This window comes from Callithrix jacchus, chromosome 20, assembly GCF_049354715.1.
Source record: "Callithrix jacchus isolate 240 chromosome 20, calJac240_pri, whole genome shotgun sequence".
Taxonomy (NCBI): domain Eukaryota; kingdom Metazoa; phylum Chordata; class Mammalia; order Primates; family Cebidae; genus Callithrix; species Callithrix jacchus.
This window is the reverse complement of record NC_133521.1, coordinates 4,345,481-4,358,747: the sequence shown is the minus strand read 5'-3', so window position 1 is coordinate 4,358,747 and position 13,267 is coordinate 4,345,481.

Below are 13,267 nucleotides of genomic sequence, written 5' to 3'. Positions count from 1 at the left end.
GCCAGAGAGAAAGGTCAGGTTACCCACAAAGGGAAGCCCATCAGACTCACAGCAGATCTCTCGGCAGAAACACTACAAGGCAGAAGAGAGTGGGGGCCAATATTCAACATCCTTAAAGCAAAGAACTTTCAACCCAGAATTTCATATCCAGCCAAACTGAGCTTCAGAAGTGAAGGAAAAATAAAATCCTTTGCGAACAAGCAAGTACTCAGAGATTTTGTCACCACCAGGCCTGCTTTACAAGAGCTCCTAAAAGAGGCACTACACATAGAAAGAATCAACCAGTACCAGCCATTCCAAAATCACACTAAATGCTAAAGAGCATCAACATAACGATGCTCTTCTACAACAACTAACAGGCAAAACAGCCACTTAGCATCAAAACGGCAGTATCAAATTCACAGATAACAATATAAACCCTAAATGTAAATGGACTAAACGCACCAATCAAAAGACACAGACTGGCAAATTGGATAAAAAGCCAAAACCCATCAGTGTGCTGTATCCAGGAAACCCATCTCACATGCAAGGATACACAAAGGCTCAAAATAAAGGGATGGAGGAAGATTTACCAAGCAAATGGAAAGCAAAAAAAAGCAGGAGTTGCAATTCTCATCTCCGATAAAATAGACTTTAAAGCAACAAAGATCAAAAGAGACAAAGAAGGCCATTACATAATGGTAAAAGGATCGATACAACAAGAAGAGCTAACGATCCTAAACATATATGGACCCAATGCAGGAGCACCCCGATACATAAGGCAAGTTCTTAAGGACTTACAAAAAAACTTAGACTCCCACACAATAATAGTGGGAGACTTTAACACTCCACTGTCAATACTAGACAGATCTACCAGACAAAAAATCAACAAGGATATCCAGGGCTTGAACTCAGACCTGGAGCAAGCAAACCTGATAGACATTTACAGAACTCTCCACCCCAAATCGACAGAATACACATTCTTCTCAGCACCACATCACACCTACTCTAAAATTGACCACATAATTGGAAGTAAAGCACTGCTCAACAAATGCAAAACAACTGAAATCATAACAAACAGCCTCTCAGACCATAGTGCAATCAAGTTAGAACTCAGAATTCAGAAACAGACCCAGAACCGCACAGCTTCATGGAAACTGAACAACTGGCTCTTGAATGTTGACTGGGTAAACAACGAAATGAAGGCAGAAATAAGGAAGTTCTTCGAAACCAATGAGAACGAAGACACAACGTGCCAGAACCTCTGGGACACATTTAAAGCAGTCTCTAGAGGAAAGTATATAGCAATAAGTGCCCATATGAGGAGAATGGAGAGATCCAAAATTGACACCCTATCGTCAAAATTGAAAGAGCTAGAGGAGCAAGATCAAAAAAACTCAAAACCCAGCAGAAGACAAGAAATAACTAAGATCAGAGCTGAGCTGAAGGAGATTGAGACACGAAAAACCCTTCAAAAAATCAATAAATCCAAGAGCTGGTTTTTTGAAAAGATCAACAAAATAGACAGACCACTAGCCAGATTGATTAAAAAGAAAAGAGAGAACAACCAAATAGATGCAATAAAAAATGATAAAGGGGAAATCACCACAGATTCCACAGAAATTCAAACCATCATCAGAAAATATTACAAACAACTCTATGCGCATAAACTAGTAAACCTGGAAGAAATGGACAAATTCCTGGATTCCTGTGTCCTCCCAAGCCTAAACCAGGAGGAAGCTGAAACTATGAATAGACCAATAACAAGGTCTGAAGTTGAGGCATCAATTAAGAGCCTACCACACAAAAAAAGCCCAGGTCCAGACGGGTTCACAGCCGAATTCTACCAGACACACAAGGAAGAGCTGGCACCATTTCTTCTAAAACTATTTCAAACAATCCAAAAAGAGGGAAGCCTTCCCAAATCATTTTATGAGACCAACATCATTCTGATACCAAAACCCGGCAGAGACCCAACGAGAAAAGAAAACTTCAGGCCAATATCCATGATGAACATAGATGCAAAAATCTTCAATAAAATATTGGCAAGCCGATTGCAACAGCAAATCAAAAAACGTATTCATCATGATCAAGTAGGATTCATCCCGGGGATGCAAGGCTGGTTCAACATACGCAAGTCTATAAATGTAATTCACCACATAAACAGAACCAAAAACAAAAACCACATGATTATCTCAATTGACGCAGAGAAGGCATTTGACAAAATTCAACAGCCCTTTATGCTAAAAGCCCTCAATAAACTCGGTATCGATGGAACGTATCTCAAAGTAATAAAAGCTATTTATGACAAACCAACAGCCAATATCATACTGAATGGGCAAAAACTGAAAGCATTCCCTTTGAAATCTGGCACTAGGCAAGGATGCCCTCTTTCACCACTCCTATTCAATATAGTAGTGGAAGTTCTAGCCAGAGCAATCAGGCAAGAAAAAGAAATAAAGGGCATTGAAATAGGAAAGGTGGAAGCCAAATTGTCTCTATTTGCAGACGACATGATAGTATACCTAGAAGACCCCATTGCCTCAGCCCACAAATTCCTGAAACTGATAAGCAACTTCAGCAAAGTCTCAGGATATAAAATCAATGTGCAAAAGTCACAAGCATTCGTCTACACCAAAAACAGACTTAAAGAAAGCCAAATCAAGAGCGAACTGCCATTCGCAATTGCTACAAAAAGAATAAAATACCTTGGAATACAACTCACAAGGAACGTAAGGGACCTCTTAAAGGAGAACTACAAACCACTGCTCAACGAAATCAGAGAAAACACAAACAGATGGAGAAACATTCCATGTTCATGGTTAGGAAGAATTAATATCATGAAAATGGCTATACTGCCCAAAGTAATTTACAGAATCAACGTTATCCCCATCAAGTTACCATTGACTTTCTTCACAGAACTGGAAAAAACCACCATGAACTTCATATGGAAACAAAAGAGAGCCCGCATAGCCAAGTCAATTCTAAGCAAAGAACACAGCGGGGGGCATCACACTACCGGATTTCAAACTATACTACAAGGCTACAGTAATCAAAACAGCATGGTACTGGTACCAAAACAGAGATATAGACCAATGGAACAAAACAGAGGCACCGGAGGCAACACAACATACATACAACTATACAATCTTTGATAAATCTGACAAAAACAAGCAATGGGGAAAGGATTCCATGTTTAACAAATGGTGTTGGGAAAACTGGCTAGCCATGTGCAGAAAGCAGAAACTGGACCCCTTCCTGACACCTTACACTAAAATTAACTCCAGATGGATTAAAGACTTAAACATAAGACCTGGCACCATAAAAACCCTAGAAGGAAATCTAGGCAAAACTATCCAGGACATAGGAGTAGGCAAGGACTTCATGAACAAAACACCAAGAGCATTGGCAACAAAAGCCAAAATAGACAAATGGGACCTAATCAAACTCCACAGCTTCTGTACGGCAAAAGAAACAGTCACTAGAGTGGATCGGCAACCAACAGAATGGGAAAAAATTTTCGCAGTTTACCCATCTGACAAAGGGCTGATATCCAGAATTTACAAAGAACTCAAACAGATTTACAGGAAAAAAACAAACAAGCCCATTCAAAAGTGGGCAAAGGATATGAACAGATAGTTTATGAAAGAAGACATATATGAGGCCAACAATCATATGAAAAAATGCTCATCGTCACTGGTCATCAGAGAGATGCAAATCAAAACCACATTGAGATACCATCTCACGCCAGTTAGAATGGCGATCATTAAAAAATCTGGAGACAACAGATGCTGGAGAGGATGTGGACAAAAAGGAACACTTTTACACTGTTGGTGGGAGTGTAAATTAGTTCAACCATTGTGGAAGACGGTGTGGCGATTCCTCAAGGCCTTAGAAATAGAAATTCCATTTGACCCAGCAATCCCATTACTGGGTATATATCCAAAAGACTATAAATCGTTCTACTATAAGGACACATGTACACGAATGTTCATTGCAGCACTGTTTACAATAGCAAAGACCTGGAATCAACCCAAATGCCCATTGATAATAGACTGGATTGGAAAAATGTGGAACATATACACCATGGAATATTATGCAGCAATCAGAAATGATGAGTTCGTGTCGTTTGTAGCGACATGGATGAATCTGGAGAACATCATCCTCAGCAAACTGACACAAGAACAGAAAATGAAACACCGCATATTCTCACTCATAGGTGGGTGATGAAAAATGAGAACACATGGTCACAGAAAGGGGAGTACTAAACACTGGGGTCTATTGGGGGAAAAGGGGAGGGCCAGTGGGAGGGGAAGGTGGGGAGGGATAGCCTGGGGAGAAATGCCAAATGTGGGTGAAGGGGAGAAGAAAAGAAAGCACACTACCATGTGTGTACCTACGCAACTGTCTTGCATGCTCTGCTCATGTACTCCAAAACCTATAATCCAATAAAAAATTAAAAAAAAAAAAAAAGAATTGTGGATATTAAAGGCTGGGAAATGACGGAAGTGGGATATGGGGTGAGGTTGGTTAATGGATACAAATTATCACTCGATAGAATGAACCTTATTGTTCTGTGGCATTGTATGGTAAATATGATTAACTATGATTTATTGCATATATTTAAAAGCAAGAATCGAGGATTCTGAATGTTCACAAAAAAAGAATGGTAAATGATTGAGGGGCAGGATATAAGAATTAGTCTCATTTTATGATCATACATTGTTTATATGTATCAAAATATTATTGTGTATCCTATAAATATGTACAAATATACATGACCACAGAATATAAAAGAAAGCCAGGCATGGAGTAACATGCCTGTAGTCCCAGCAACTTGGGAGGCTGAAGTGGGAGGATCCCTTGAGCCCAGGAGTTGAAGGTCAGCCTGGGTAACATAGTGAGACCCCATCACTAATATAGATATATAGATAAATAATAAAAATAGAATAAAAATGATCCTATAAAGAAGTAGACTGTGGACCAACCCTAGTGACTTGCTGCTAATGAAGAAATGTGGCAAAAGTGGTTATCCTGTGCCTTCCAACATTAAGTTAGAAAAGGCCCCTACCTCATACTGCTTGTCCTTCAAACTTAGCCCCCATGTGGTGAGAAAGCTCAGGCCACAAAGAGAACCTAGAAGTTCCAGTGTTCTCTGCCTGCCCCAAGTAAACTTTCAGGCAGTGCCATCATCAACAACCAGACTGCTAGGGAACAAGTCTTCAGATGATTCCAGTCCTCCAACCTCTGATTCATCCCAAGTGAATCTCAGGAGAACAAAAAAAGCTGTACTGGCCAAGCTTTTCCCAACCCACAGATTGCTGAACTAAGTAAATGTTTTCAGCGACTCAACTCTGGGTAATTTGTTAGGGAAAAATAAACAGAAAATTTGATTTAAACAAAGAGACAGCAAGAAACAATAACTTAAACGCCAGAAATTAATGCCCTTTAAAGTAGGAATTAATAAATCTTTTTAATTTATTAACAACAAATAATACTAATGAGAAGCAGCAGACAGTTAGGAAAAAGGCATATTAACTAATGAGGAAAAGGTTTTTCTAAAGTTTTCTTCAATTACGTATTCTGATAACTAAGCAAATGAGCCTTTTTATAATTTGTTCAAGTCATAGAATAAAGATGGTGAGGAAGAAAGAAAATATATAATTTGAAGTTGTGTAAGGAAAAAATCTCAGGCCCCCAAAATCACTAAGGAAAACTCAAGCTGGAAATTGCTTAGGGCAAACTGCCTCCCATTCTTTTCAAAGTCACCTCTCTGCTCACTGAGATAGATGCACATCTGACTTGCCGCCTTTGGAAACCCTAATCAGAAACTCGAAAGAATGTAACCCTTTGTGGATAACTATCTGTGACCTGGAAGCTTCCTCACCACTTCAAGTTTTCCTCCCTTTGCTTCAGGTTTTCCCATCTTTCCAGACGAAACCTGTGTACTTCTTACATACACTGATTGATGTCTCATGTCTTCCTAAAATGTGTAAAACTAAGCTGTGCCCTGACCACCTTGGGAACATATCATTAGGACTTCCTGAGACTGTGCCATGGGTGTGTCCTCAAACCTTGGCAAAATAAACTTTTTAAATTAACTAATACCTGTCTCAAATCTTGTGAGTTCACAAAGTATAAAAGATGAAAAAACTAGAATCAAGTTGGCATCATCCCCGGGATGCTAGGCTGGTTCAACATATGAATATCAATAAACATAAATCATCAAATAAACAAAACCAATGACAAAAAACACGATTATCTCAGTAGATGCAGGAGAGGACTTCAACAAATTCAACAGCCCTTCGTGCTACAAACTGTCAATAAACTATGTATTGACCGAATGTATCTCAAAATAATAAGAGCTATTTATGACAAACCCATAGCCAATATCATACTGAATGGGCAAAAACTGGAAGCATTCCCTTTGAACACTGGCATGAGACAAAAATGCCCTCTCTCACCATTCTTATTCAACATAGTATTGGAAGTTCTGGCCAGGGCAATCAGGCAAAAGAAAGAAAGGAAGGGTATTTGATCAGGAAAAAAGAAAGTCAAATTGTCTCTGTTCACAGATAACATGACTGTATATCTAGAAAACCCCATAGTCTCAGCCCAAAATCTCCTTAAGCTGTAAGCAACTTCACAAAGTCTCAGGATACAAAATCAATGTGCAAAAATCACAAGCATTCCTATACATCAATAATAGACAAACAGAGCCAAATCATGAGTGAATGCCCATTCATAATTGCTACAAAGTCAATAAAATTCCTAGGAATATAACTTACAAAGGAAGTGGAAGACCTCTTCAAAAAGAACTAAAAATTACTGCTCAAGGAAATAAGAGAGGACACAAACAAATGGAAAAACATTCCATGCTCATGGATACAAAGAATCAGTATCTTGAAAATGGCCATACTGGAGATCATTAAAAAATATGGAGACAACAGATGCTGGAGAGGATGTGGAGAAATAAGAACAGTTTTACACTGTTGGTGGCAGTGTAAATGAGTTCAACCATTGTGGAAGACAGTGTTGATTCCTCAAGGACCTAGAAATAGAAATTCTATTTGACCCAGCAATCCCATTACTGGATATATATCCAAAGGATTTTAAATCATTCTGTTATAAAGACACATGAACATGTATGTTCATAGCGGCACTGTTTACAATAGCAAAGACCTGGAACCAACCCAAATGCCCATCAATGATAGACTGGACAAGGAAAATGTGGCACACATACACCGTGGAATACTATGCAGCCATAAAAAATGAGTTGTTGCCCTTTGTAGGGACATGGATGAATCTGGAAACCATAATTCTCAGCAAACAAACACAAAAACAGAAAATCAAACACTGCATGTTCTCACTCATAGGCAGGTGTTGAACAATGAGAACACATGGACACAGGGAGGAGAGCATCACACACTGGGGTCCATTGTGGGGGGCAAGGTAGGGTCAGTAGGAGGATAGGGATGTCAGGGAGGAACAACATGGGGTGAAATGCCAGATGTAGGTGACGGGAAAATGTAGGCAACAAACCACATTGCCATTTGTGTACCTATGCAACAATCCTGCATGATCTGCACATGTACCCCAGAACCTAAAGTACGATTCAAAGAAAAAGAAAGAAAGAAAATTGCCATACTGCTGAAAGTAATTTATAGATTCAATGCTATCAGCATCAAGCTCCCATTGACTTTCTTCACAGAATTGGAGAAAACTACTTTAAATTTCATATGCAACCAAAACGGGCCTGCACAGCCAAGACAATCCTAAGCAAAAAGAACAAAGCTTGAGGCATCACACTACCTGACTTCAAACTATACTAACCAAAACAGCATGGTACTGGTACCAAAACAGATATATATAGCAATGAAACAGAACAGAGGTCTCAAAAATAATGCCACCATCTGTTTTTTGACCAACTTGACAAAAACTAGCAATGTGGAAAAAATTCCCTATTTAATAAATGGTGTTGGGAAAACTGGCTAGCCATATGCAGAACACTGAAACTGGATCCCTTCCTTACACCTGATACAAAAAATAACTCCAGATGGATTAAAGACTTAAATGTAAGACCTAAAACCATAAAAACCCCAGAAGAAAACCTAGGCACTACCATTCAGGACATAGGCATGAGCAAAGACTTCATGACTAAAACACCAAAAGCAATGGCGACAAAAGCCAAAATTAACAAATGGGACCTAATTAAACAAAAGAGTTTCTGCACAGCAAAAGAAACTGTCATCAGAGTGAACAGGCAACCTACAGAATGGAAGAAAACTTTTGTAATCTTTCCATCTGACAAAGGGCTAATATTCAGGATCTACAGAGAACTTAAACAAATCTAAAAAAAAATGGGCAAAGGATATGAACAGACATTTCTCAAAAGAAGACATTTATGCAGCCAAGAAACATATAGAAAAAAAAAACTCATCATCACTGGTCATTAGAGAAATGCAAATCAAAACCACAATGAGGTACCATCTCACACCAGTTAGTTAGAATGGCAATTATTAAAAAGTCAGGAAACAACTGATGCTGGAGAGAATGTGGAGAAATGAACACTTTTACACTATTGGTGGGAGTGCAAATTAGTTCAACCATTGTGGAAGACAGTGTGGTGATTCCTCAGGGATCTAGAACTAGAAATACCATTTGACCCAGCAATCCCATTACTGGGTATATACCAAAAGGATTATAAATCATTCTACTATAAAGACATGCACAGGTATGTTTATTGTGGCACTGTTCACAATAGCACATACTTGGAACCAACCCAAATGTCCATCAGTGATAGACTGGATAAAAACAAAATGTGGCACATATACACCATGGCATACTACGCAGCTGTAAAAAAGTGTGAGTTCTTGTCCTTTGCAGGGACATGGATGAAACTGGAAACCATCATTCTCAGCAAACTAACACAAGAACACTGCATGCTCTCACTCAAAAGTGGGAGTTGAACAATGAGAACAGATGGACACAGTGAGGGGAACATCACCTACCAGGGCCTTTCAGGAGGTGGGGACTATGGGAGGAATAGCATTAGGAGAAATATCTAAGGTAGATAACAGGTTGATGGGTGCAGCAAACCACCATGGCACATGTATACCTATGTAACAAACCTGCATGTGCTGCACATGTACCCCAGAACTTAAAGTATAATTTTAAAAATGAAAAAAAACTAGAAATATTTGATTTTTCCAACCAAAATCAGATATTTGACCTGATTTCAATTCACTGAAATCCTGAGATAAGCAGCTTTGAGTATTTATTAATCAATTTCGTATTCGATGTTTATGTTCATTTCCTCAATGAGGAAATAAAGAGACTATTATGAGACTATAATCTTCTCAGTAGTGAAACAAATATGTCCTCTGAATGTTAAGAAATTAAGTACAATTTCCACTTTACCTTACTTTGAACCTGTCTGTATGAAGAAGGTAAGACCATTTCATCTTAATATTGTATCAAAATGCTGCTCTATATCATACAAATTGAACAAGACATGTTAGTGAACAAGGATAGACAGAGACCAACTTATTAAAATTGAGAATTCAAAATTAAATCTGTACATTTGTGTTCAATTGATTTTCAACAATAGTTTTAAAACAAATGAGAAAAGAATAACATTTTCAACAAATGGTATTGTCTCACCAAATGCCATATCTAAACATTTATTCAAAATAAAACAGCTAAATGTAAGAACTAAAACTTTAAAATTCTTAGATGAAGACATAGGCATAAATCTTTGTGACCGCATTTGTCAGTGGCTTCCCAGATGTAACACCACAAGGAAAAATAGATTAACTGGACTTGATCAAAATTTGGAACTTGAACGGACGCCATCAGGAAATTAAAGATGAAGGCCATTTAATAGAAGTAAATATTTGAAAAAATCATGTATCTGATAAGGGACTTACAGCTAGGATATAATACTAACTCTTAAAATTTAGAAATAAAAGGACAATTTAAAAATGGGCAAAGGATTTGAATAGATATTTCTCCAAAGAAGATATACAAATGGTTTATAAGCACATAAAAAGAGGCTTAAAATCATTAGTCATCAAAAAATGCAAATCAAAACCACAGTAAAGTACCACATTGCACTACTAGAATACAATCTTTTCTCAATCAAAAATATGTGAAATTTTGGCAAGGATGTGGGGAAATTAGAACCCCCTCACAATGCTGATAAGAATGTAAAATGGTGCAGCCACTTTGGAAAACAGACTGGCAGCTTCTCAAAGGGTTAACACATGGCCCAACATTTCCACTCATAAGTATAACTCCAACAGAAATGAAAACATATGCAAACACAAGCACTTTTATATCAAAGTGCACAGCAGCTTTGTTAATAACAGCCCAAACTGGAAACAACCCAATGGTCTATCAATTCATGAATGAATAAATAAAATGATTGGTATATTTATACAATGAAGTATTACTCAGCAATAAGAAGAAATTAAGTACTGATACCTGCTACCACACAGAAAACCCTTAAAAATTTTATGCTAACTGAAACAAATAGTTGCAAAAGACCACATATTGTGTAATTCCAGAGTGGACAAATCTATACAAACAAAGGAGACTGGCGGTTTCCTAGAGCTGAGTAAAAAGGGGGAAACTGGTCGATGATGGCTTAGGGATGCGGTTTCTTTTCAGGGTCATAAAAACGTTCTAAAATTGATGGTGGTGATGGCTACACAACTCTGTGAATATACTAAGAAACTTCACATGGGTGAACTATATACTAGGTGAATTATATCTTAATAAAGTTGTTTTAAAAATCAAATGGCAGGATCTTTATAAATTTCTTACTTCTCTACTTTGGATTATATACTACACATAATCTGAATATTTCTGCTTGACAATATGTTTAAAAGAAATAGGAAGGAAATGCCTAACATTTCAAGTATTTTGTAAACTAATCTAAAACACTTGCATTTTGAAGACAACTGTAATAGCCTTTCCTGTACAAGTTATCCTGAAATGCATGAAAGAAATATACAGAGATTCTGTACCCATTCACAATTTTCTGAACTACATATTGTCCTCTGATTTACTCTGACTTGTCTCACCATGATAATAGAGAAAAAATTACTTAAAAATATTGTTTCACCAAAAAAAAGTCTCTCAACTTTTGTGAGAAATGATGTCTAATTCCCAACTTTTCCTAAGAGTAAATATTATAAGAAAAATACGTACATACTTTTTTTTTTTAAATTTTTTATTGGATTATAGGTTTTGGGGTACATGAGCAGAGCATGCAAGACAGTTGCGTAGGTACACACATGGCAGTGTGCTTTGCTTTTCTTCTCCCCTTCACCCACATTTGGCATTTCTCCCCAGGCTATCCCTCCCCACCTCCCCCTCCCACTGGCCCTCCCCTTTTCCCCCCAATAGACCCCAGTGTTTAGTACTCCCCTTTCTGTGTCCATGTGTTCTCATTTTTCATCACCCACCTATGAGTGAGAATATGCGGTGTTTCATTTTCTGTTCTTGTGTCAGTTTGCTGAGGATGATGTTTTCCAGATTCATCCATGTCCCTACAAACGACACGAACTCATCATTTCTGATTGCTGCATAATATTCCATGGTGTATATGTGCCACATTTTTCCAATCCAGTCTATTATCAATGGGCATTTGGGTTGATTCCAGGTCTTTGCTATTGTAAACAGTGCTGCAATGAACATTCGTGTACATGTGTCCTTATAGTAGAACGATTTATAGTCTTTTGGATATATACCCAGTAATGGGATTGCTGGGTCGAATGGAATTTCTATTTCTAAGGCCTTGAGGAATCGCCACACTGTCTTCCACAATGGTTGAACTAATTTACACTCCCACCAACAGTGTAAAAGTGTTCCTTTTTCTCCACATCCTCTCAAGCATCTGTTGTCTCCAGATTTTTTAATGATCGCCATTCTAACTGGCGTGAGATGGTATCTCAATGTGGTTTTGATTTGCATCTCTCTGATGACCAGTGACGATGAGCATTTTTTCATATGATTGTTGGCCTCATATATGTCTTCTTTTGTAAAGTATCTGTTCATATCCTTTGCCCACTTTTGAATGGGCTTGTTTGTTTTTTTCCTGTAAATCTGCTTGAGTTGTTTGTAAATTCTGGATATCAGTCCTTTGTCAGATGGGTAGACTGCGAAAATTTTTTCCCATTCTGTTGGTTGCCGATCCACTCTAGTGACTGTTTCTTTTGCCGTGCAGAAGCTGTGGAGTTTCATTAGGTCCCTTTTGTCTATTTTGGCTTTTGTTGCCAATGCTCTTGGTGTTTTGTTCATGAAGTCCTTGCCTACTCCTATGTCCTGGATAGTTTTGCCTAGATTTCCTTCTAGGGTTTTTATGGTGCCAGGTCTTATGTTTAAGTCTTTAATCCATCTGGAGTTAATTTTAGTGTAAGGTGTCAGGAAGGGGTCCAGTTTCTGCTTTCTGCACATGGCTAGCCAGTTTTCCCAACACCATTTGTTAAACATGGAATCCTTGCCCCATTGCTTGTTTTTGTCAGGTTTATCAAAGATTGTATAGTTGTATGTACGTTGTGTTGCCTCCGGTGCCTCTGTTTTGTTCCATTGGTCTATATCTCTGTTTTGGTACCAGTACCATGCTGTTTTGATTACTGTAGCCTTGTAGTATAGTTTGAAATCCGGTAGTGTGATGCCCCCCGCTGTGTTCTTTTTGCTTAGAATTGACTTGGCTATGCGGGCTCTCTTTTGGTTCCGTATGAAGTTCATGGTGGTTTTTTCCAGTTCTGTGAAGAAAGTCAATGGTAGCTTGATGGGGATAGCGTTGATTCTGTAAATTACTTTGGGCAGTATAGCCATTTTCACGATATTAATTCTTCCTAACCATGAACATGGAATGTTTCTCCATCTGTTTGTGTCCTCTCTGATTTCGTTGAACAGTGGTTTGTAATTCTCCTTGAAGAGGTCCCTTACGTTCCTTGTGAGTTGTATTCCAAGGTATTTTATTCTTTTTGTAGCAATTGCGAATGGCAGTTCGCTCTTGATTTGGCTTTCTTTAAGTCTGTTATTGGTGTAGACGAATGCTTGTGATTTTTGCACATTGATTTTATATCCTGAGACTTTGCTGAAGTTGTTTATCAGTTTCAGGAGTTTTTGGGCTGAGGCGATGGGGTCTTCTAGGTATACTATCATGTCATCTGCAAATAGAGACAATTTGGCTTCCACCTTTCCTATTTGAATACCCTTTATTTCTTTTTCTTGCCTGATTGCTCTGGCTAGAACTTCCAGTACTATATTGAAT